Raw genomic sequence first — 22536 nt, 5'->3', positions numbered from 1 at the left:
AGACGTATCTGTGAATATCTGTGGAAAATCAAACTGTTGCCCTGGTAGAGAGTACAAGCAGCGTATGAAATTGGTTTTGGACATGCTCAAAACATTTTTATCTCCCTCCAGGTATGCGAGACGTGTACGACGCAAGTCAACGAACTCCTTGCGTTTGTCAAAGTGTGGTCAATTTTTCTCAAATGTTAGTGCTATACGCTAGGTGTAACAGTGTCTTTTACACGTTATTATGCTTCAGGTTTTTAATTCTCTTTCATGTGCCCCTAGCACTTATCAAGATCAGTCTGTATTATCGGTTGTGTCGAGTGGAGGCTCTGTTAAAGTGATTTCCTTATGTAATAACCATACCGGTAAGTTGTCAACTTCTCAAACTGTTCACTCCACCTGAGGCCAACTGAGTGATGGCGTCAATTCTCGCTAGACTAAAAAAGTGCACATAATAAGCCATTGGCATTTCTGTGAAAATGTAGAGATAAATTCAATCTGTAACCCTGATAGAGGGTACTCAACCTCGGACGGGACAGAAAACTGCACCACTGGACGTGAAAACGGATTTTATTCAGACAGAACATACGCAGGGTGGATGTCAGTCTCGCTTAAATTACACCATACAGGTATTCTCCATTCAATTCACATATAATAATGCCATACATTGATTACCTATACACTGGTTGATCAACTCCCGGAGAGAGGACAATGCTCCTTTTATTACAGACAATACGTAATGTATTTTAGAGCTTCTGCTTTTCTGTTTTGTAATACGGGCAGTCTGTTCCTTCTGTAAGTCTATATGAGTGATAATTTGAAATATCCCCCGTTTCCTGGATTTCCATTGGTGCTGTATTGTCGGTAAAGTACCTTGTATGTGCTGTGATAGGCACAGAGTTAGAATGACTTTGTATATGATATGATAAGAGCACCGAACTCATGTTGATCGTCTGTCTGCAGTCTTACGACAAGGAAACACTTCCCACACGCGGATCGCCAAATGATTCTTTATGCTGAAAATGTCACTTACCACTGGGTGATTTTGCAAAGATATTTTCACGAAATTCATTGACGGGATTCATCAGGTATGAAATCAACAGGATATAAATAGTTCTTTTTTTTCCACACAACAATGGCTGCCGTGGGCGCTGTGGCGCTGCAAGTAGATATTCTGATCTTTTCAAGGAATACCGGTCAAAATGACCACTGGGTTGTTTAATACAGGAATTGCCACAGTAGACTAATGATAGTCTTCAATGAAAATGCATTATTAAGTATAGAAAGGACAAATTACAGGGTATTTGACTACAGTATATGCGTTATTATGAATGAGGGAGGGAGGGATGGGGGTCCGTCACCCCACTCCGAACCCACCCCCCACTCTGTAGCCCAATAAGGTTAAATTAAAAACGGAAGCTAAAAGTCATCGATTAAAAATCTGTTTTACTATTAAAAAGAGATGTGGCAGTTGGATTAAAACGTTTTAAGGCCGTTTGCTCTCTCTTTTAAAAAAGAAAGTCTGTTTTAAAAACCAGTAGTTAATGTTGTTAATGTTTATGTTATTTCAGGTGTAAACGTTTAACAATTACAACTTTTTCAGTGTACATGTTTTTCCGTTTTTTTATTCTTTCTAGAGACTTCCAGAAGATTCCAAGATCGTCTGATCTTCTTGTGATTGGTTGAAAACTAGATCCACGAAGCTGCGCTTCCACTTATGAAAGACAATGAAGGCAGATGATTCTTGCTAAATAGCCAATATTTGGGTGCAGTCTATGAAATTTTTCGAAAAGCAAACCAATAACTGACTTCGGTTTTTAGTTCCATATATGTTTTGGTGACACAAGGTGTATAAGTCCTCTTCGAAATCTCTATCTCGTTTTATTACATTTTGACGCTAGGGACGCAAAGGTCGGCAGTCTTCGCTTGTGAAAATTGAACCATCCTTCGGGTGACGATCATCTTTTTGGAAAAAAAGTTTAGTTCTAAAAAGGTTAGTTGTCAAAAGGAAATGTAACTATAAGATCTACAAATAAAACTTCAGTTTTGAAAAAGGAGGAAAAACTGCTACATGAATAGGTTCCTACACTTCCTTGGTGCTACACTTCTGTGGTCTTGAAAACGAGATCAGTGGCTTGCTAAATAATTTACGATGTCGATTCTCGATATCTATAGTTTTAGTACCACATTACTTCAGGCAATACGCGAGAAACCGTTTCTGCAATATATATTTTTTTGGAAAACTAAGCAACAAGACCTAAGATTTATGTTAAACAAAAAGAATGATGACTCTGAAATGCGATGGGCAAATTACGACACCTGATATTCAAAGAATTACGAGGAATACTAGCTGTAATTTATATTCGAATTGCGTCTGGGATCAATTCACGAATACGTTAGTCCGGGCAAGTTTTACCGAAGGTTAGACATCATTTACATTTTGATTTTTTAAAGTTGTAAAAACACATATCTAAAATTGTTAAACGAAAGGACAGAGGACCTACCCGAAACATCTTCACGTCAAAAAGAGAATAAAAAGGCTCAGTTGAAAATGAGGACGGAGACGTAAGATACGAGGCTTTCCCCTTCTGTGAAAGATTTAGCATACAACCGAGCCACCATCCTCTAATAAATCGATTCACAGAAACGAAGGAAAGACAAGTTAGGGAAACTTCAGACAGGCAGTGTTCGCGTCTCACAGAGAAGTGGTGTACGGCCAAACGACCCTGCACTGTTCATCTCACATGGAAATGTCTGACGCAAACAGTTTACCAAGATTATTGCTGTTCACCGGCGCCATCTTGCCTTTTATGTGACCAGCAGGACAGGCAAAGAGCGCACGCGGATTGCCCTTCGACCTAACCTCTAGGAGTCGTGTACAGAGCTCAAAGTAAACTCTACCTGTTTACCTACATTTGAGGGTTGTAACAACTGTCTACAGCGCTATCTAACAGTTTCAAGGTTGTCAAGTTGTCGGAAGTTTCCGTCTTAACCCTGTATTTCAATTTTCCTCCATTCCAATAACCATGGAACTATTTGGACTGCGATCGCTCATCGAACGTCTGTGCGTCTGTACATCTTGTTTGTATATCATTTCCCGAAGAAAAATTTCTCGAAATTCAGGTTGAATCCAGAGCCGGCTTGATGATGGGTCCTCTGGTCAGATGAAAATTGACAAAGAAAGCTCGTCGTTAAGTTAAGTAACGAGCGTTGCCATCACATTTCTTGGAAACTATTCCTCGGAATTTTACCCCTTTGGGAATTCGGTCCAGAAACTACGTTAGTACGCTGCTCAACCAACTTTCCGCCACAAAAATACGGATATCTACGACGATTATAGTGTTTGGCTGTATGGAATTCCCCTGGTTAAATTCAGAATCTTCGCTCTACGGGAAACAAGGCATTATACTTCGTTCATGCGACAGCGTGCCAGAAATACGGAATAATTTTTAAAGGGCCTCGGCGCATACGTCATTTTGACATTTATAGGATACACATTCTGCGAGGATACGTCTCTTAATGGATATGAATCTTTATACTAACGTTTTCTCATTTAGAAAGGTAAGTTGTAGATATTTTTACATTTTTAAAAATATATATATTTTTAAGATAAGAATGTATTATGCTTTCTACTTCAAACTCTTTCTATCACTTCTCTTTCAGCGCGGACACTTACATAAACTTTTACTCGAACTCAATTTCCATAAAAATATTTAAAAATTGTTTTAAGTAATATGTTATTCTCACATAAGGTTGGTTTGAAAAAATTTGTTTTTTCTACGTTATGGTTGGGCTTACGGGGGTTGAATTGGTGAGAAGTAAGGGATCAGTATGTGACGTCATAATTACATGCTTAGACTTGGTACCCCTCGGAACTGAGGTCTGTAACTTAGGGACCATTCCCACAGATATTTGGGTCGATCCATTTTCCTGGGGAGTCTCACAAAGTTGCTATCAACGTAATCGGCTTAAATAATGACACGCCTGGAAAAGGTGTTAGGGGGTAATTATCTTTACCCCTAGCTGATTCGGTAGGCGTGACAGACATTTATAAGTCTCTTGAGCTGATAGCAATTTAGAGCGAATCCCCAGGGAGTTAGGTCGATCCAGATGGATCGATCTAAGTATGGGAACCCAGTCTTATTTTCTTAACTCTTGTGTCCTGATACACTCCTACGTATCACGGAAAATTGTAACAAATATCACCTTTCTGTGAAAATGTTATTAATTGTAATTAATTTGACGGAAAAGATATATTAGTTACAATTGAGTGGACTCCTTCACTGACTTTCGGAAATGTCACATGTAATGTGCTTACATGGTACAAAATAGCGCAGTTTTCACCTCTGCTGGTTATTTATAGAACTTCATGTATTTTTTGCATTTTTCATAGTCTGAAATCTCGTTTATTTTCCTATCTGTTGCCAAAAAAGTCTGTTGATGATGTTTCAAAGACATGTAAACCAATTGTTAGTTTGTGTGTGTGTGTGTTGGGGGGGGGGGGGGTACATGTACTTCGTTTGCTTGAGAGTCGTGTTTTACACGGATTGCATGTAATCATTTGCTTAAGGTATAGCATACGTGTTTAAAAATGTCCCAAAGTCATATTTCTATGTCTAAATATCCTGCAAAGCTGCATGCTATAACCAATTGAAGAAACTATTCGCGTATTTCGTCTATCTGAAGCGGATTCTTAATTTACAATCTACACAGGGTGTTGGTACGGAAGTGCTAAGAGTCCTCCATGATGCAGGGAAATTCATGATTTGTTTATTTATTTATTTGTTTGTTTGACCGATTGGTTTTATTTCCGTTCCAATTTTCCTGTTCTTCGTCACTTACCTACTGTCTAACTGTATTTCAAGTTTTGACACTCTTTCCTGGATTTCAGATTAACTCTACTTGACAACGTTGCGTCTTCCTCCCCAAGACCAACTATAGGCTAAATTGTAAGCTCAGTAACAGTCTTAAAATTTTATCTATGTAAAACTGAATCTACAAAATCTCTCTCCCTCTCTCTCTCTCTCTTTATAATAACTTTCCTAAATCTGTAATAGCAGAAAGTTTACAGGGCTATAACCTCGGTCCAAGGAAGAAAATAAGCACGAAAACACAAGCAAAAAGTGATAGGCACATCTATACTATAACATTGGCAGTTCATGTTCGCAAATCACTTTCTTTTCCATTGCCCTGACATTTTTCGCCCGGTTTGTGAAAAACCTGTGTACACTGCATTGAATTGTGGTCGCAGGGCGACAAAAACGCGTTGAATAATAGATACAATAATCAAAACTACAAGAAGGGATTTCAATCGAAACCTTGGTATTTGTAAATTAGTTCTTGTATCACAGTGCGTATTTGTTTAGGTGTAAGGATAATTAACTTATTAATTAATTAGCAGAACAATCAAACTGTCGCAGCGTCAGCGTCTAGGACAGTTAAAACCTTGTTCTACACCTAGGATAGGGGACCATTCTTCAACAAATCAACAACTTTGGATTCTTAAACAAAACTATTATAACTTTTACAGCTCCCGAAACGCACCGAAATTTTCAATCAGATCTATGTACATATTTAAAAACTTTCCTTTCAAGAAAAAAGTAGACAAATTTATTCTTCTGAGTGGAATAGGGGAGTATTATGATACCTAATGCGATTAATCAAATACATTTTAATTTATAATGGGCGGTATATTTACTGATTCTTTTGATACAATATGCAGGATTGTGTGTATGTGTAATGGGTTGATGTTGCATTTTATTGTTTATTGTCACTAAACCAGAATACGACAACTTTCAGTGAAGCTTAACGTGGTTGAATTGTGGGTTCCAATTAAGCTAATTTTGCTACGTTTTTATACAGGGAAATACGATTGTTTGTTTGGTGATTTTTCTTTCTTTTTCTTTAACTTTTTTCTTTCTTCCTTTTGCTGTTTATTTATTACTTTATTACTGTTTTATACCATAAAGACAATACGCTTGAAATTGAACGTTTGGCTTTCAAAATTTTCATGCATTATCCAAATACACACAAGTAAATGTAATTTCTTGGGAGCAAAATTTTCGAAATATTTTATTTAGTAGTTTAAAGACAACGAAAAAATATTTGTTGTTTTGAATAAAATTGAAATAGACTGTGGTTTGACACAGAATAGGATAGGCGAATATTTCATGCGTAGCCCTCATGTTTTGTTTCATTAATACGCTGATAACAAAGACGAGTGTAATAAGTGATGAAGTTAATTATGTGTTGATGTTGTCTCGAAATTAAATGGCTAGAGTGTAGTTATACTAAGTTAGGACTGCTAGTCATAAGTAAGGATATTTTTAGTCTATCTCTCGTAAGTGTCTTTTAATAAGTAACGAGGTTAATTGCGTTTCAGTTTTGTCCGGGTATAGTTAGACTATAGCTACAATAAATTTGAATTGGTATTGAATTGGAATGGTAGGAAAGCGTTCTGCCTGATATTTAAAAGATAATTTTGATTTTCTTCCTAATGATAGTTTTCGCTTAATGCTTCAATTTATGTCGACTATAAGTGTGACTTTGGGTTGGATGTTTGGTTTGCATTGTTAGATCTATTGCAATAGCAATGGTCAAAACGAATAAGTACGGGATCTTTCGCTATAACAAATCTAATTGACAAAAAGGCTCTTCTTTTTTCTCCTTATTACTAGCCTTATTATTACTAAATCGTTTTTTCATAATGTGTTTCTTATTGTTGTGATTTAACGGTAACAAATAATTAGGTCTAAAAATAAATTAAAAATGGGGCCATCCACTTTGAAACTACTCAGAACATGACGGAAGCCATCTTGCCTATTAGACAAAATACAGACCTAAGGGTGGCAGAATCACAAGATGGGGACATTTCAGTATTTGTCGCAGACACCAAAAGGCTTTCAAGGTGTGAAGTTCCATCCGCTAACACCTATCTGTCTATCGTGGTACGGATATAGCTTTTACACTGAAAAGTAATTTCTAAATTAGGGGCTCAGCCTCTTTGGAATTACCTTGCAGCGCAGACGATCTCCCTCGTCTTCCGTTTATTTAGAAATTAAATTTATCTGACAGGCATTGTTGATATAGAATCGAAGGCTTTGAACTTCGGGGTTCTATGAATTATCGTTAAAGCAGTTTACAACGCCTGTTCGTATTAGTAAGGTTAAAAATGGGTGCGGCAATCTCCGCAAAAGTAGCCTGCATTACTCAGCGTCGCTTTCGTCCCCTGTTTAGTAAGAACCCATAGAAGACTAGTTTACAAGTGCCGTAGATAAGGCGCAGTTTTCCCTGATACCCGGTTGCGTGAATTTATTGGCTGGATTCTTTGCCAACGCCTGCCGCATTGAAGGATGCTTGTAAAGAGTTTTTGTGTTCTATTCATTGCTGCGGTTGAGATGGAGGATTCTCTGAAGCATTGGACTGGTAATAATGTAGCAGAAAGCGTCTGTTTTTATGAGGCGATATGTTAATTTTTTCGTGGTGTAGTTGGGTGTGTGTGTGTCTCTCTCCTCCTTCTTCTTTTCTCTCTCTCTCTCTCTCTCTCTCTCTCTCTCTCTCTTACTTTGTACGTTTGTGTGTGTGCGTGGGCACTTGTTCGTCTGCATGTCTGTCTGTGTGTGCGTGTTTGCATTTTTGTGCACGTTCGTGTGTTTGCTTGCGGTTTTACCTGTAGGTGCTGTGTGTGTGTGTGTGTGTGTGTGTGTGTGTGTGTGTGTGTGGAAAGACCGCCGCCCGCGTTCGTTCTGACGCTCATGAATGCGTGCGTGCGTCATTGTTTGTGAGCTTGCACGTACATATGCTTTTGGCTTGTTTGGTTGTGGATTTAAATATTTCTCAGTACTAGGAGAAAGATGTCCACTGCCTGTTCAATCCTCCGTGGCACCGGTGACTACTCTTGTGAGGGAATAGTATCTGACAAAAGGAAAATTTGAACCTTGAAAAATATCTTAATCCCGAAATAAAAAGTCTCCGAAAAGTTGCTATAAAACCCTGCAAGGATATAATTCCAATTCTAAAACTACATTTTAGTTCAACAGTTGATGTTTCTTTGGGCACTTAGTGTGCTAAAACCTTACACTGTTCACCCAGATATTACTCTTCAAATTTCATAAATTTAAGCAAGATCTTCTGCTCTTAGAAGAGGCTTGCCATATCACAGAAAGGAAACAAACTAGGTAGTCTAAATATCTTATGAAAAACACGACAGCGCCTAATAACGCTGTGTACAAAAAGAAAAATAACAGAATAAAAAACGCATAATGTTCGTTTCTACCGTTGTCAGGGCAACGGCTTGTAGATAACCTGGCAGCAGCGTTCTGGTATTGAATTGTCTTTTGTTCTGTTTGTATGGTGAACTAGAGGGCAACACGACGTAGGACAAAGAGTGATATTGATCCGTGTGAACACAACCTGCGGGGAGAAGACGGGCTCATGTGAGCTTTTGATTGGCTGGCACGCTGTTGACGTATTCAGAAAATTTGCGCGCGTGTGTGTGCGTGTGTGTGTGCGCTTGTGTGTGTCTTTCTCTTCATATATATATATATATATATATATATATATATATATATATATATATATATATATATATATATATATATATATATATATATATAAAGAGAGAGAGAGAGAGAGAAGAATCTATCAGTGCATATGTATAATATCTCAGTTGCAGAGGATTTTTCCTGCTACACTTACACGCCTAACATTGCCCCTATTGTTTTTTCTTCATCCCAGAAGTCTCATCAAACCCCTTTAAATTTTTTTTGCCTAAGTATATGTCTGTCAAGTTATGTCTTTCCGAGACTCCAACAATTTAAGTAAAAATGGTAAAAAGGCATTTAGAAAGAATTCTGTCCCCGAAGATTGGCCCACGGCAAAACAAAGATGCTAACTTGATATTAATTAATTAGTTAATTGATCCGAATAGTCTGATAAGAATAACCTTATGTAAACAGATTTTTTACGTGTTCTCTTAGATGGGTTTACCTTAGGTCGAGGCATTACGCGCATCATCAAGTTTCAAATCTAGCGGCAATTCTATCCGTTTCTTTTAGGAAGATTATCTAACCATGAAAATAGCGTGCATCCCCGTAAAGTTACCTGACTAATCTATTGTTATGATTTTTTAACAAAGACGACTGACATTATCATTATTACTCCCGAGAGATTGGAAAAACATCATCTCCATGTAATTGAGATTTTGATACTGCTTTGGAGGCATGTATTGCTATTTTTGAATCTAGCCTTTCGTGTTTTTGAGCTGTACTCTCTCTCTCTCCAAATGTATTTCCTTTATTATATTATATGCATTTTAACATTTCATTGCATTTCAATTAAAGCCATAGAATCTTAATCATAAATTTGATTTGACGCAATTCTGGCTTGTTGACGACCATAGGCAACTGTGTTAGCGGAGACCGAGAGTCTCACCTGATTGCGTTTGTTGCTGCGCATGGCCAAGTGCAGAAGCACATTCCAGGTAAACTTGAAACCTGTAACCTCACTGCTTCAGAAAAAAAGCTTTCACATAGGCAGGAGAGAGAGTTGAAGTGGGGACTAGGGGGATTGAAGGGGTGTGTGTGTGTGTGTGTATCCTTCCATTTATTGTTTGTTTCCTTTTATTATATATATATATATATATATATATATATATATATATATATATATATATATATATATATATATATATTTTTTTTTTTTTTTTTTTTTTTTTTTTGCAATCACTTCGGTCAAAATGCAGAAGGCAGAACAGCTACGGAGAATTAACCTCCGTGCGCTGTTTTATTTGTTCTAAGTGGTTACCTACCCCCGCACACACACACACACACACACACACACACACACACACACACACACACGTGCGCGCGCAATTAGAATGTTTCTCACTCGCCTGCTTAGAACACGAAAAAAAGTGACATTATTTTATGAAGTCAAATAGTAAGATGTTATCAAACAGGTGGATATAATTTCGTGAAAATTTTAAAACCTTTTAGTTGTGCTGGGTGCATAAGATGTATTTTTGGTATAAAAGATTGCAATTTGTGCATTTTGATCACCAGGCTGTACGTATAACCTCATTTATTGTTATCAGTGGACGTATTTGTTTTTATCCTCAAAATAATTGAAAATGTGTTACGATTATGATCAGAACTCTGTTTGGATACATAGTATTTTTATAAGCACATCCTCGAAATTTTCAATGTTCTTTGACCCGCCACCCCCCCCCCCCCAAAAACAAAAAAGGTAGAAAAACAAAAGAAAAGATTAAAAAAATAAATCATCATAATGACAAAACTTCTTTGAAGTTCTTCATGTGACACCTTCTTGTCGTCTATCTCATTAAAAATACTTGACACAACTATTGCTCAAAAGGATATAAATTCACAAACAAAATTTTAGATGGGAGAATAGATAGAACTCCCTTTCTATGCAGCTTGTAAATGACTTGACAAATAAGTCGGCGAAATACAAAAAAAAAAAAAAAAAAAACTTCATACACCTGTGTTCTAAAGACATGGCACAGTTATTTTGTATACAGTTTACATTTCATAATACATTACTGAAAACTAAAATGTTTACAAATTACATTTACAATCTCTCTACACTATTATTAGTTTCACACATATGTTTATACAAAATACATGAACAGTTAACTAAATTAGGTATGGGGCCTAAAACAGCTAGACTGGAGAGCATCATACTCCAAACAAGAGCAGAGAGAGAGAGAGAGAGAGAGAGAGAGAGAGAGAGAGAGAGAGAGAGAGAGAGAGAGAGAGAGGGGGGGGGGTTGTGCCTATTATTGTGACATGCAAGCTGACATTTTTATTTCTCATAAAAACCTTCAATATATGCACGTTAGGAGCGGCAGTTGAATGGTACTCGAAAAAACCCGGTACAGATTGTTATCAATTCTTCTTTATTAGAGAAAGGTTTCATTTTGTTAATGATCTGATCTTCATCAAGGCATTGTACTTGACTGAAGTTCTGTCTCTGTAGTTTTGTTTGCACCTTCAACTCTTTTTGTCCAAATCAGACTTAATCTCAATCAGCGAAATTGCAACCCGTCATAATCCACTGAGTTAATCCACAAAGTTGCGAGAATTAATTATTAATCCGCAAATGGCGGAGACAAATTAATTCCATACATTTAAGATGAGTGGCACTATTTTGAAAGAATATTGCGATAAAGTGGTCCACTCATCAGGGATAAAGCAATCCAGTCAGAAATTATGCCTATTACCTGGCATATCTGTTATATGTACTAACATAAAATGGATGGAATTGTCTATACCCGGGAAGGGCCTCGCGGGAAGAGTAGCGCGCCCGCATGCGGCATACGTAACAATTTCAACCGATATTTCCTCTAGCAAGACCAACGAGATTGTTGGTATCAATCAACCAAGACGTGTGTTTTAATTACTTTAATGGTTCCCTGTCTTTGGAGAATACCCATGTATTGTGCTGATTAATTGTTAAATCTGTACAGGTATTATACGTGGACTTATGGTAATCGACAGCGTCGTCGTAAGCCCAAGAAGGAACTAAATTAATCAGGCCGATGAGATCAGAGTGAAAGGGCAATGATATTTTCCTTGTTTGCGGCATTATTTCTGCTCGAGTTCGTCCGCCTTTGAGTAGAGCACGCGGCAGTTCTCATAGCACGTAATTCTATATTGTCATCTAGGTGCTGGTGTTAAAATGACACCAGAAAACAGACGGAAATTATGGCGAAAACGTGTCAAATGGGCTTACGTTTTTAATATTGGCAATATTACGATAACAAATACTGGAAATATTAGACTTAATAGTACATTTCCTCTAGCGCCATTAGATGTTCAACGGCTGAGGTTGCACTGCTGTATTTTGCTTCAGTAATAACTGGGTATTTACGCAGTACCATACGTCGGATTTGAATAATATGATAATTTTATTCAGCCAATATAAATAAAGTATACACTGAAATTTGGTTTCTATTATAAGTGAGATATAAAATATCAAAGTTTAAGATATTAGAATAAATTGTTTCATTAACTGACATATCAAAAAGTTTTAAAACGAGATCCAGCTGAAGTTAAAAGTCTATTGTTGCTTGGTAAAAATTTAAACAATATATGATAGCAATAAAAAATACCAAGAACTCTTTAACATTTACAACATTGGAACGATTTTCATGCATCTATATGTACTTATAAGTGTTGAAACAGCATACTTCTGGAAGTCCTGTGGTTTTTCTAGGAAGGAGGGTTCAAGGAGAAATGTATTTGCTTCGCTTTGCTGCCCAGAGTACTAGTCGACAACACTTTTACTTTATAATGTAGATCGCAGGATGGAAACATTGTTGTTTCGTCTAGATACATTTTGAGGAAGAGAGGTACGTGGACCATTGTGACCCTCCACTCCCCCCCCCCTCCACCCCCACCCCTACTGCGCTAAGCCATCGTCCTATAATGTGAAGGGAATAATGTTCTTATCTGACATGGGCGACTTGCCTTTTTGGACTTGTTTTCCAGCTGGTTCTTGATTTATTTGGTTCGTCGGAAATGGATTCGTAGATATGCAAATAAATATCATTATATCAATAAAGAAGAAAAGCCATGTAGATTTATATTGTTTTATTATAGAGTTGAAGAAACAAGAAGAGGGGGAGGAGTGGAATCAAAAGTATCAAAATTTAAAACAGTATTCTATTGCAGTTTGGAAAAATAGTGACATTATTGACATGACATGAACGATTACGCAATGCCACGAATTTTGAAATAAAAAATATAGAAATATGGCCTGAATTTGGAAAGCTGCAAAGGTAAAAAGGCTGAGGCAGAGTGTTTAAATTTATCAACCTGACAATTCGATTATTTTTTATGTTTACAAGCTCAAGATAATTTAATGCCCTTTTTACATCTCTAATTCCGTGGATTTCACTGAAAAAGTGAACAATACCATTCTTAACCCCTTAAGATACATAGCACTATTAATGTTACGATATACCTTGCCTGGAAGAAAATTAAGTCGTTATTGGGACCGCAACCGGAAGTTGGAGGACGGATCACCTGTGTGGTAATTTAATTAGATTAAGACAACTGCTGCACACCTGCCGAAATCAACAAATGAAATATACACGAATGAAATGTGCAGCGTTTATTAATGAATAATTCCTGCATCGGACAGCAATAGTGGAATACATAGAGGCAATTAACTACACAACTTACAGAGATTTGGTTTGAATTATTTGTACATTATCTATGGAATATTTCTCTGGGCGGCATGTAGTAATTATGATTCAGTATTTCTCCTAAGTATGCTACAGGAACAAGGACGGAATTCAATTGAAATACACGACTGCTGTTCAAATTTTATTTCATTCCAAAAATATCCAATTCAAACTCCTGTTCAGAAACTCTTGTTCAGATTTAGTTAATAATTTTAACCTTTTAACAAGAGCTACACTGGTATTTTTTTACAAATAGAATTTTGGTGGAAAAAATCGATTTTATAGTATGTATATACATGTACCCTCGCGAATAATCGAACTGCTAAAATCGTGTAATGAAATATGAAACTAATATCTTTTTCTCTTGTACTGTATAAAGCAAGCAAAAATATTCGACTTTGTATTAATATAGTCCTTATCTCACTATTTGTACGTAAGCAAAAAAAAAAAAAAAAAAAAAAAAAAAAAATTATGGAAGCTTCCGCGTTAGCTTACAATTAACAATCTTTGAATCCATCTTCATCAAGACGTTTTTATTTGTTTCTATTCTTATAAACAATTCATAAAACTATATTTTCAGTAATGTTTTACATAGTAGCAATTAAATTAAGACCATGTCGTCGCACCTGTCGAAATGTACGAGTGAAATGTACAAATGAAATGTACAAATGTAATGTATCGGACTACAATGACATGTGCTCCCACCGAAGAAAACAGAGGCAGGTGACGAGAGGGATCGCTGAGCGATCATTTACCTTTTGTAATGTTTTCCCCCCCAAATATTTCACCTTGCAAACAAAAACTGAAATGTGCCATGAATCAGATTACAAATCAGCTAAGCGGCGTTATGAATACTTGAAGTAAATGGTGTGCGTGGAATAGAAGTCAATCAGGAGAAGCAGTGGTGGAGCAAAATCATTTTTAACCCCCCTCCCCTTCCGACCCCCACCCACCCCTCACAGACACTGTCTTCTCCCCTCCTCATACAGAAATATCTCATGTCTCAGAACGCATGTAGGCTTTAAAATATATTAAAAGTCGGGTGATACATTTTTTCCATTTTGTCAGTTTTTCTATAAAGAAAATATTTTTGTATATGGAAGTTCTGTAGAAAAGGTCCCCCCCCCCAATCCCCCCCACCCCCACTTAAGGCCACACCCAACGGGGATGATATGTCGCCACTCTTCCTGTACCCTCTACCAGGGCCGTAGTTAGTATATGTGGACATTTTTGCTGAGGAGTACAGAGATTAGCCATCCATTTAACCAGAGACATATCTGTTAACATCTAGTGAAAAAAAATCAATCTGTGGCCCTGGTAGAGGGTACTGTTCATACTGGTTTCACTCGTGTTAAGCAACGCTGTACCATGCACAATTTATTTTATTTGAACTTGAAAGTACAGCTCACCCTGTCTTACTTAACCTCTGATCTTCGGCCATTCCAGTTGTCAAACTTATTGCATATTCATTTTAAGAAAATGATGAAAGCGTGATACAAAATTGACAATGAAGTGCATCAGCTGGTTTACCAACCTTAACTCGCCGTTACAAAGCGCCTGTACGCCCATTTAATAAAAACATTTCTTGTTGAAATCAAAAAGTAAAGTAACATACAAACATTCACATTATACACATCAATACAACACGTTTACTGATAGTCGGGACTGCCAGAAAGCATCACACTTCACGTCACTGAATACAAATACATAACAACTAATTAAAGTAGCACATATCGCAAAGGCAACGGACTGTACCATTCCCATTAATTATATTTTTGAATGATTCTTTCAAATTGAAAGAAAAAACACCAACTTCATATTTATTGCATTCACCGCACTTCAAAACCTTATATCCAGCGGTTTTTAAAAGAAAGTATTTCGTTGCACTGAAAATTTTACGTAATGTAGAAATTTTTGTGGTTAAAAAGTGCAAACGCGTTCAGTTAATGGCCATTAAGTGTTAATAAGCGTGTGCCACAAGGTGATTATCGGGAGATCTAGTCTAATAAAAGGCACGATTTTTGTCTTGTTTTTTGCCGACTGAGATTTCTACATGCAATACATATGACATACACTATTAATGTATTCTTATAAATTGCTAATAAAATTAAATGCAAGTCAAAACCTGCTTTTTATTACAAAACATCCATTTTATAAAGCTATGAAAGTGTGATGTATGTATGAGAGAGAGAGAGAGAGAGAGAGAGAGAGAGAGAGAGAGAGAGTATTAAACAGAAGTAAGCTATTAATTTTTTGTCAGAAATAGATACATTGAGAATGTTGCTATATTTTCCCTCACCGTCATCAACAAATAAAAACAAGTAAAAACAAACAAATAGCCCAGCTAAGAAATCAACCCTACAGCAACACAAATGAAACAAATCTCAGCATGTCGTGTCGCCGGTAGAAAACAAGGAATCATATTATTACACATTTATTACTGTCAATACAGTCCTCACTTCAAACAACATTAATCTCCTCTCCTGCGTTGCGATCGCAGTACTCACGCAAAGCTAACGGTTCGCTCGGGGTCCGGTTTCTCTGCCGAGAACATTGATGCAATTATTTCAGCATATCGTCACACCTGCCTCGGCTTCCAAACTATGTTTTAATATCGATATTACGGTCTCTATTTCACAATCAAAGGAATACGAAGCGATGGGAATATGCATTATCCATTTCAGGGCGCCTTTTTTTTTTTTTAGTTTTTTATGATGTTTGGTGATACGCGATTGAAAAAAAAAACGTACTGGTTGGGAGGTTAATATGCATTGCGGCTTTAGTGTTATTTTTCATGTTGTTTGCAGATTATGTAGATTGGGAGAAAAGTAGCAATTGCTCATATCCACTTTACGTAAGCTCAGTCTGAGAACTCACAGCCTTCATTTTACAATCATGCTAGCTTTGTTATAATCGAAGACATACATTCGCTTTTTTATCTCATTTGTTAATGACCAGTTTAAAAAGATAATAATAATAATAATAATAATAATAATAATAATAATAATAATAATCAAGTGATGATAGTGATGATAGGTCGTAGTAGCATTATATGACGTACTTACTTTATGGTGTTTATCGATGTACAAGTTTTATATAGAAAAAGAATGAGTTTACCAGTATTTTGGGCTAATTGTTCATGTTTTCTCTCTCTCTCTCTCTCTCTCTCTCTCTCTCTCTCTCTCAAAGACCCCCTTGAATTCTAAGTATAAATAATGCCCCCCGTTTGCAGTGAGTTTTAGTCTATAAATAGCGCCTTATGTCCATTTGCATATGGTTACATATTATTACACACACACACACGCACACAGACACTCACACACTCACACACGCACACACACACACACGAACACACTTATACAGCGACACGCGTGCTAAACAAGGTAGAAATTATCTAAACGCTGATTGGATAAAAGTTTCTAGCTTTCCATCTTTTAAACACAAGCAATTGTGATTATCAACGACGGGACCAGTGTGTTGGGGGGGGGGGGCACAGGACTATTCACCCCTTTAACGTCCTCACTACTTCCATTTCTCCCCCCTCCCCCACCAAAAGAAAAATAAAACATGCGAAAAGGACAAAACCAATCAATCCCCCAACTTCTTGTGTTTTTACACTGAAATTGCGCTGGTCTGCAACTTCACTCGACAAAAAATACTTCCCACCCCCTCAGGAAGATCCTAGTTCTTCTGTCACCGACTTTCCTCATATTTGCTGCTTCCCAATCAATGACACGAAGACTCCTCTGGTTCCTAAGAATGCGTTTCAGGGCCTACAAGAGCAAGCGTGAATTGTTGTGTTTTTCTAACAGCCTCGACGCAGCAGCAGCTGCGTTCTGGAAGCTATCAACTTGCAATTTGCATTGTTAGATGACTGGAATTTACATTTAATTCGAGGCGGCGGTCCTTTCATAGTGCTTGTAATATTTTATTCAGTGATGTTTGAAAGGTGGTCCGCATTACCTTATGTTAGGATACCATTTGCTTTGTTGGTGTATTCCTCTGTGTGTTTATTGTTCTTTTTGCCCCTTTAATATTTCAACTTTACCCTTTTCACATTTTTTGTGATTTTTCATTCTTTAGACAGCTTGTTGCTGACATTGCACATTACTTGATTGGCTTTTATTTCATTGATCAAAAGTCCTATTGTCTCCGTAACACATTGTTATTAATGTCATTATTATTTCATTAACTTCCGTATTAGTGTGTGTGTGTTTTTGCATTTTGTCCCAGATGCTCATTTCTACATTGATTTATTTATATTACTAATAGCATTATCAGTAGCCAGTTGTTAAACTTGATTTAAGTGCAATAGATGGGTATAGATGAAAATTATTATCATTAAAGATGCCGTGAAATAATTTTTAAATGGATGTTTTTGGACAAAACATACGAAATTACAAACCAATACTGCTAGGCGGGCATTAACTTCACATTTGAACATTCTCTCTCTCTCTCTCTTTCTCTCTCTCTCTCTCTCTCTCTCTCTCTCTCACACACACACACACACACAAACACACATCTTTGACTTGGATATAATTTTTCCTCTTCACTTTAGTTTTCTATTTCGTTTTGTTTGTTATTCATTGTATTTATATTTTATTTATCTATTGGTTTGGCACCACAACTGAATGATATAGCCGGTATTAAGTATAGGATATCAGTTTAAAGTGACCTTTCGTTATATATATATTTTGTGTGTGTGTGTGTGGTGACTAGTGATCGTCTAAGAGTTCGGCATCAACTCCGCAGTGTGCGCGTATCATAGTTAGGCGTTTAACGACAGTAGAGGCCGTGTTTGATCTTTATTCTACTTGAGTTTGACATGATGACGAAGGAAAGGATTGGTACCTTGACTAAATTTTCGAAATTCCCAAAATACAAAATTACTGTCTGCTGTCAATTTTCGTGGAATTTTTACATTTCAGTGAGTAGAAAAATCGACCTTTCATGCTGGTATTTGGCGCACCTAAATATGATACATTGAAAAAAAAAACCTCTGTGTAGGTCGAGTACCTTTCTTGTTCTTTTTTTAAAACCACAATCTCAATTTTTTGTTAGATGAAACAGGATGGGGTCAAATAAATGATTGTGCTGCACCTCTTGTTGGCTACTTTGGCTGTATATTCTACTATGTTACATGCTGAAAAATATGAAAAGGATGTAAAAATTATCAACTTCTTGACAGTTTCATCGATTGAATTTTTTTAAAAACTTTCTTTCTTTCTTTCTTTCTTTTAATAGGTGATGGGGGATTGTTTACAGCAAAATGTGTACAGTAAAATATAAACAGTAAAAAGAAACTATTAGTATGTTTATTCCATGAATGGAAAGTACTGTAAATAGAAAATAATCTTATCTTGTATATTTTGTGGACTTGGCTTTGCATCTTTGTGGCATGTTTTGCACAAAGTTCTACTTAATTATAATTGAAACGTACGTGCACAGTTTATTCTGATGCCCGCTCACATGGTACTTGTATATAAGCAGTACACTAAAACTCAGAAATTTTTTCTCCAATTTTTACCTATTACTAACAGCTTCGCTACGGAGGCACCTTAGGTTTGACGTTTCGTCTGTTCTTTCTCTTGTCTACCGATCTTAGTGTCGTCTGCCGAAATCTCGTGGCTTAAATAACAGACCAAATACCTCAAATTTTTTCCATTGTCATTTATGGCTCTCTTTCCCCCAGCGGCGCTGAGTGTGTCGGTAGGTTTTATTTTTAGTGGTGATAATTCCACCTTGTTGGGAATTTTATTACTTTTTAGCTTCAGTAACACTGTATCAAATATATAAAGCGTTAAGACTTGTACTATTAACCTGTTTCTAAGATGATTTAGAAAGCAAGGTACATGTATGCTTACCATCAAGTCAGTGTGTCTCCTCATTTCATAGATTTGTTTGTTTGTTTTCTTGTACTTTTGCCAGTTTGATGGTCTTGTTCAGAAGTTGTTCTACTTATTCAGTGTATATAGAATATATGGAGGTCCTCTAGGTGGTAAAATGTCACAGACAAGATTTTCACTTGAAATTTCGATCGACGTTAAGCACAGTTAGCGTATTTGTTTCGCATTTGATGTTTCCAACACGCAAAAGATTTTATAAAATTCCCAATGCTACAACATCAGATTAATAAAATAAAGCGTTCTTTTTAACCTACCCCCCCCCCCACACACACACACCATGCATCCAACTTGTTAGAAAACAATCAAAATCGAACTGTGTCACTGAATAATATATGCCGTCCATTTTATTCATCAAATTTCACTTAACAAAAAAAGCAAACGATCGTGGCCACCGTGCGAGCGTGGGATTGCAGGCACATCGTATGCGCGATCATGCTATCTAGATATTAATATGACGGAGGGTTTCCCCTTTTTAAACCCAATATCTGGGTTTACGCAGCCGGTTGTCGTCCCGCATTGCGTGCCTATTGTTCTCTGTTTTGCGCTCCGTTCTCGCACGCTCTGTTCTTTTCTTACCATTGCGTCACGGACTTCGTATCTTTGAAATGCATCCGACGCGAGCGCAGGGTTATGTATCAGACTTTTCGGCTCTGCTCACTCGAATCGGTCCTGTACCACAGAAAATTAGGTCTGACGCGGTCAGGGAAGGCAAGCGTTCTTGTAAACTTCATAATGATTTCAGGCAAACGAGAAAAAGCACCTTATTTTGACTTTTTGGTTTTACAACTACGTATCGCTTGAGTCAGACAAGATTTGCGCCAATCATTTCGTTTTTGGAGCAAACTTGCAGAACGCAAGAATTCGAATACATTGCAATTCATTTCACACTCGTGCACAGTTCACAGCACGGGGTGAAGCATTCTTTGTGTATTTGTGAGTTGGTGATGGCTATATATTCCAAACATATGTCACAGATTTCCGGTTTAATATTCTAGAACGAAAAAAAAACAAAAAACAAGACAAACAAATACGTTTTTTTATTCCGAAGATTACTCCTGCTTCTACACTCTTAGTTTTTTCAAAAGCTGATTGCATTCAGTCACGAGTTGGCTAATTTAGTGCGCGCTGTATACCTCGCTGAAGAAGCGCGTTTAGAATTCCCCGCGTCGTGCATACTATACGGCCGTGCGAGAGGAGCCAAATAATTTACGTGTCTTTTCTGACAAAATGTCGATCTTATTAACTTAAGGAAATTATGATCATGAGGAGAAGGCGGGCGAGTTGTGCTTCAATTATCGGTGGTTCTTTTCATTTTGAAATGGTCTTTTCCCTGAGAAAATTACCTAGACTTGTATTCTGTTAATTGCATACGGGCGATTTAGCGATGTGTAATTAGGCCTATGTTATTACAGTTATGTTATAAGAATAGATCGAAGTGAAGGAGGGAGCGGGCGAGTTGTTAGGGAAGAATGAAGAGATGAAGTTAAATATTTGCAAGGTAACATGCGCTCCAATTTTTTGTTATTTTTGACTGTTTGTTGTCCCGATATTTTACGACCTGGAAATAGGGAGAAGAAGAGAGTGATGGAATTTTTAGGAATAATCAGAATAAAGTGAATATTATATGATACTGTATGTGCATTGATTCTGAATTTTGGAAAGAATATATTTATTACATTAATTTCCTGGAGAGTTGTGGCACGGGTAAACAGAGCAAATTTGTGAGATAATTATAATTTTGAGAACGTTAGAAATAGGGGAAAAAACAAAAACGTATTGATCCGTGTGAAAATGGTGATAAGTTTTCTAATTATTAAATATTTTACCTAGTTCTGACTGTAGATTCCTTCTATATTTTGATTATAATAACATTTAAATGACTAACATTTGGAAACTTGGAAAGCTGTTAACCAGTATTGTATTAGTATTGCGGCATGGAAGGAAGGAATGTGGTATATGTTTGAAGGGATGAATGAAGAGAAACAACTGGAGTAGATACAAAAGGCAGATTATGTTGAGATCGATATTAATTGTACTGTAATAGGGAGAATGGCGGGTATTGAGTTACCAGAAGCAGGATAGAGTGTAGTAGAGGAGAGATTAGAGCTAGAAACCGATGCACCAGTTACCGAATTTCTGAACATGTCTGAAAGAATTAGCTGCAGGGTAACTCAGATGCTAGTTTATAGCGTTGTGGATGTAAGTGATTAATACTTATTACATACCACAATGTATTTACCCACTGAATCAGTTTACATGGACGAGAAAGAATTATATCAGTGAATGAAAACGGTTTTATAACGAAAAGACAAAACTCAATGACGAAAGTAATAAATGCAAAGCTGGAACATGGAAAAGGGAAATATAAATGGAAACATAGACAAATCATCAAAAAATTGTACAAAATTGTTAACAAAAATGGAAATATTCTGGAAACAGGAGGCGGGCGGGGGGGGGGGGGGGGGTAAGAATACAAGACGCTATAGGTTGTCCCATGTTTTAGTAAAATATTTCTTTGTAAAAATTCCAACGTCATGGCTCTTTTACTTTACATATGGCACATCTGGCACTGTCCGGATGTCTTTCGGTTTTATTTCAAAATTAAACAGTACCCCTATGTGTGTGGACGGCAGAAATGATACGTTCAAGATAGAAGGTGAGTTAAAGGGAAAATAAAAATCAAATTTGTGGAAAAAAAGATTTAGGACAAAAGCATGCACCATCAATTTCTTGACTGACGTTTTCTGGGGTCCAGTCACCGTGTAAGACGCCCGGGGCTGGCCGAGATCAAACACGCCGGAGGATACCATGATGAAATGTACACAGCGGCATTGGCGGGTCAATATTGATAATTGAATGATTCACGTGAAATGCGAGAATTACAACATGATTCAATTCGAGAAAAGGTCGCATTGTCACGCCTGGTGTCACTGTCAGATTCTCCAGAACAAACATCGTTTTTCTCGTGATCAAATTAGCATCTGATTCATTGACCCAAAGGCCTGTGTGTCACTCTTGACTTCTAACAGTGCCGCTGAAATTGTTATTTGTTTTGTAAAAGAAGTAAAAAAAAGTTGTGGATCTGGACATTTCATGAAAATAATAGGCCTATCAAAGATTATAACATACGTGCTGTGGTGATGGAGGGGTGTGGGTGGGTGGGTGGGGGGGGGGGGGGGGGCAGGGAACCTTAAGATTTGATTAAGAGCAGCCACAATGATGTGTTAAGCAGATGCATAATTTTGCCAGCTGCAGATCTTGCTTTGCGTAGTTTCATTTCGTCCGTTTGTATTGGATGAAACTTAAAGCGATAAGACGTGATCTTTATGTCCGCAATGTACAATATTGCTCCATTTTCTGAAAGAAAAAAATAAGAGCAAAATGTCTTAATGTGTTGGTATTAGAATTAATATCATACGAGATCTATTACTTCGT

At 37.0% G+C, this 22536-nt stretch overlaps 1 long non-coding RNA gene across 8 annotated transcripts in view; it reads left to right on the top strand.

Annotated features, from left to right (window-relative positions):
- LOC106166717 (uncharacterized) overlaps positions 1–22536 on the top strand; it is a 77986-nt gene that overhangs the window by 6000 nt on the left and 49450 nt on the right. For 4 of the 8 annotated variants that reach the window (XR_015331503.1, XR_015331508.1, XR_015331504.1 and 1 more), the window contains exon 2: positions 1623–3546. This is a non-coding gene — a long non-coding RNA (uncharacterized LOC106166717). Of the gene's footprint in view, positions 1–357; positions 781–801; positions 1074–1622; positions 3547–22536 lie in introns of those variants that run through there. The other 4 variants (XR_015331509.1, XR_015331505.1, XR_015331510.1 and 1 more) reach the window with 4 other exon arrangements.

The sequence above is a fragment of the Lingula anatina genome, chromosome 10 (assembly GCF_051362555.1).
Source record: "Lingula anatina isolate TDL-2025a chromosome 10, LinAna3.0, whole genome shotgun sequence".
NCBI lineage: Eukaryota > Metazoa > Brachiopoda > Lingulata > Lingulida > Lingulidae > Lingula > Lingula anatina.
The sequence above is the reverse complement of the archived record's forward strand: the minus strand, read 5'-3'. Positions and strand labels throughout refer to the sequence as shown.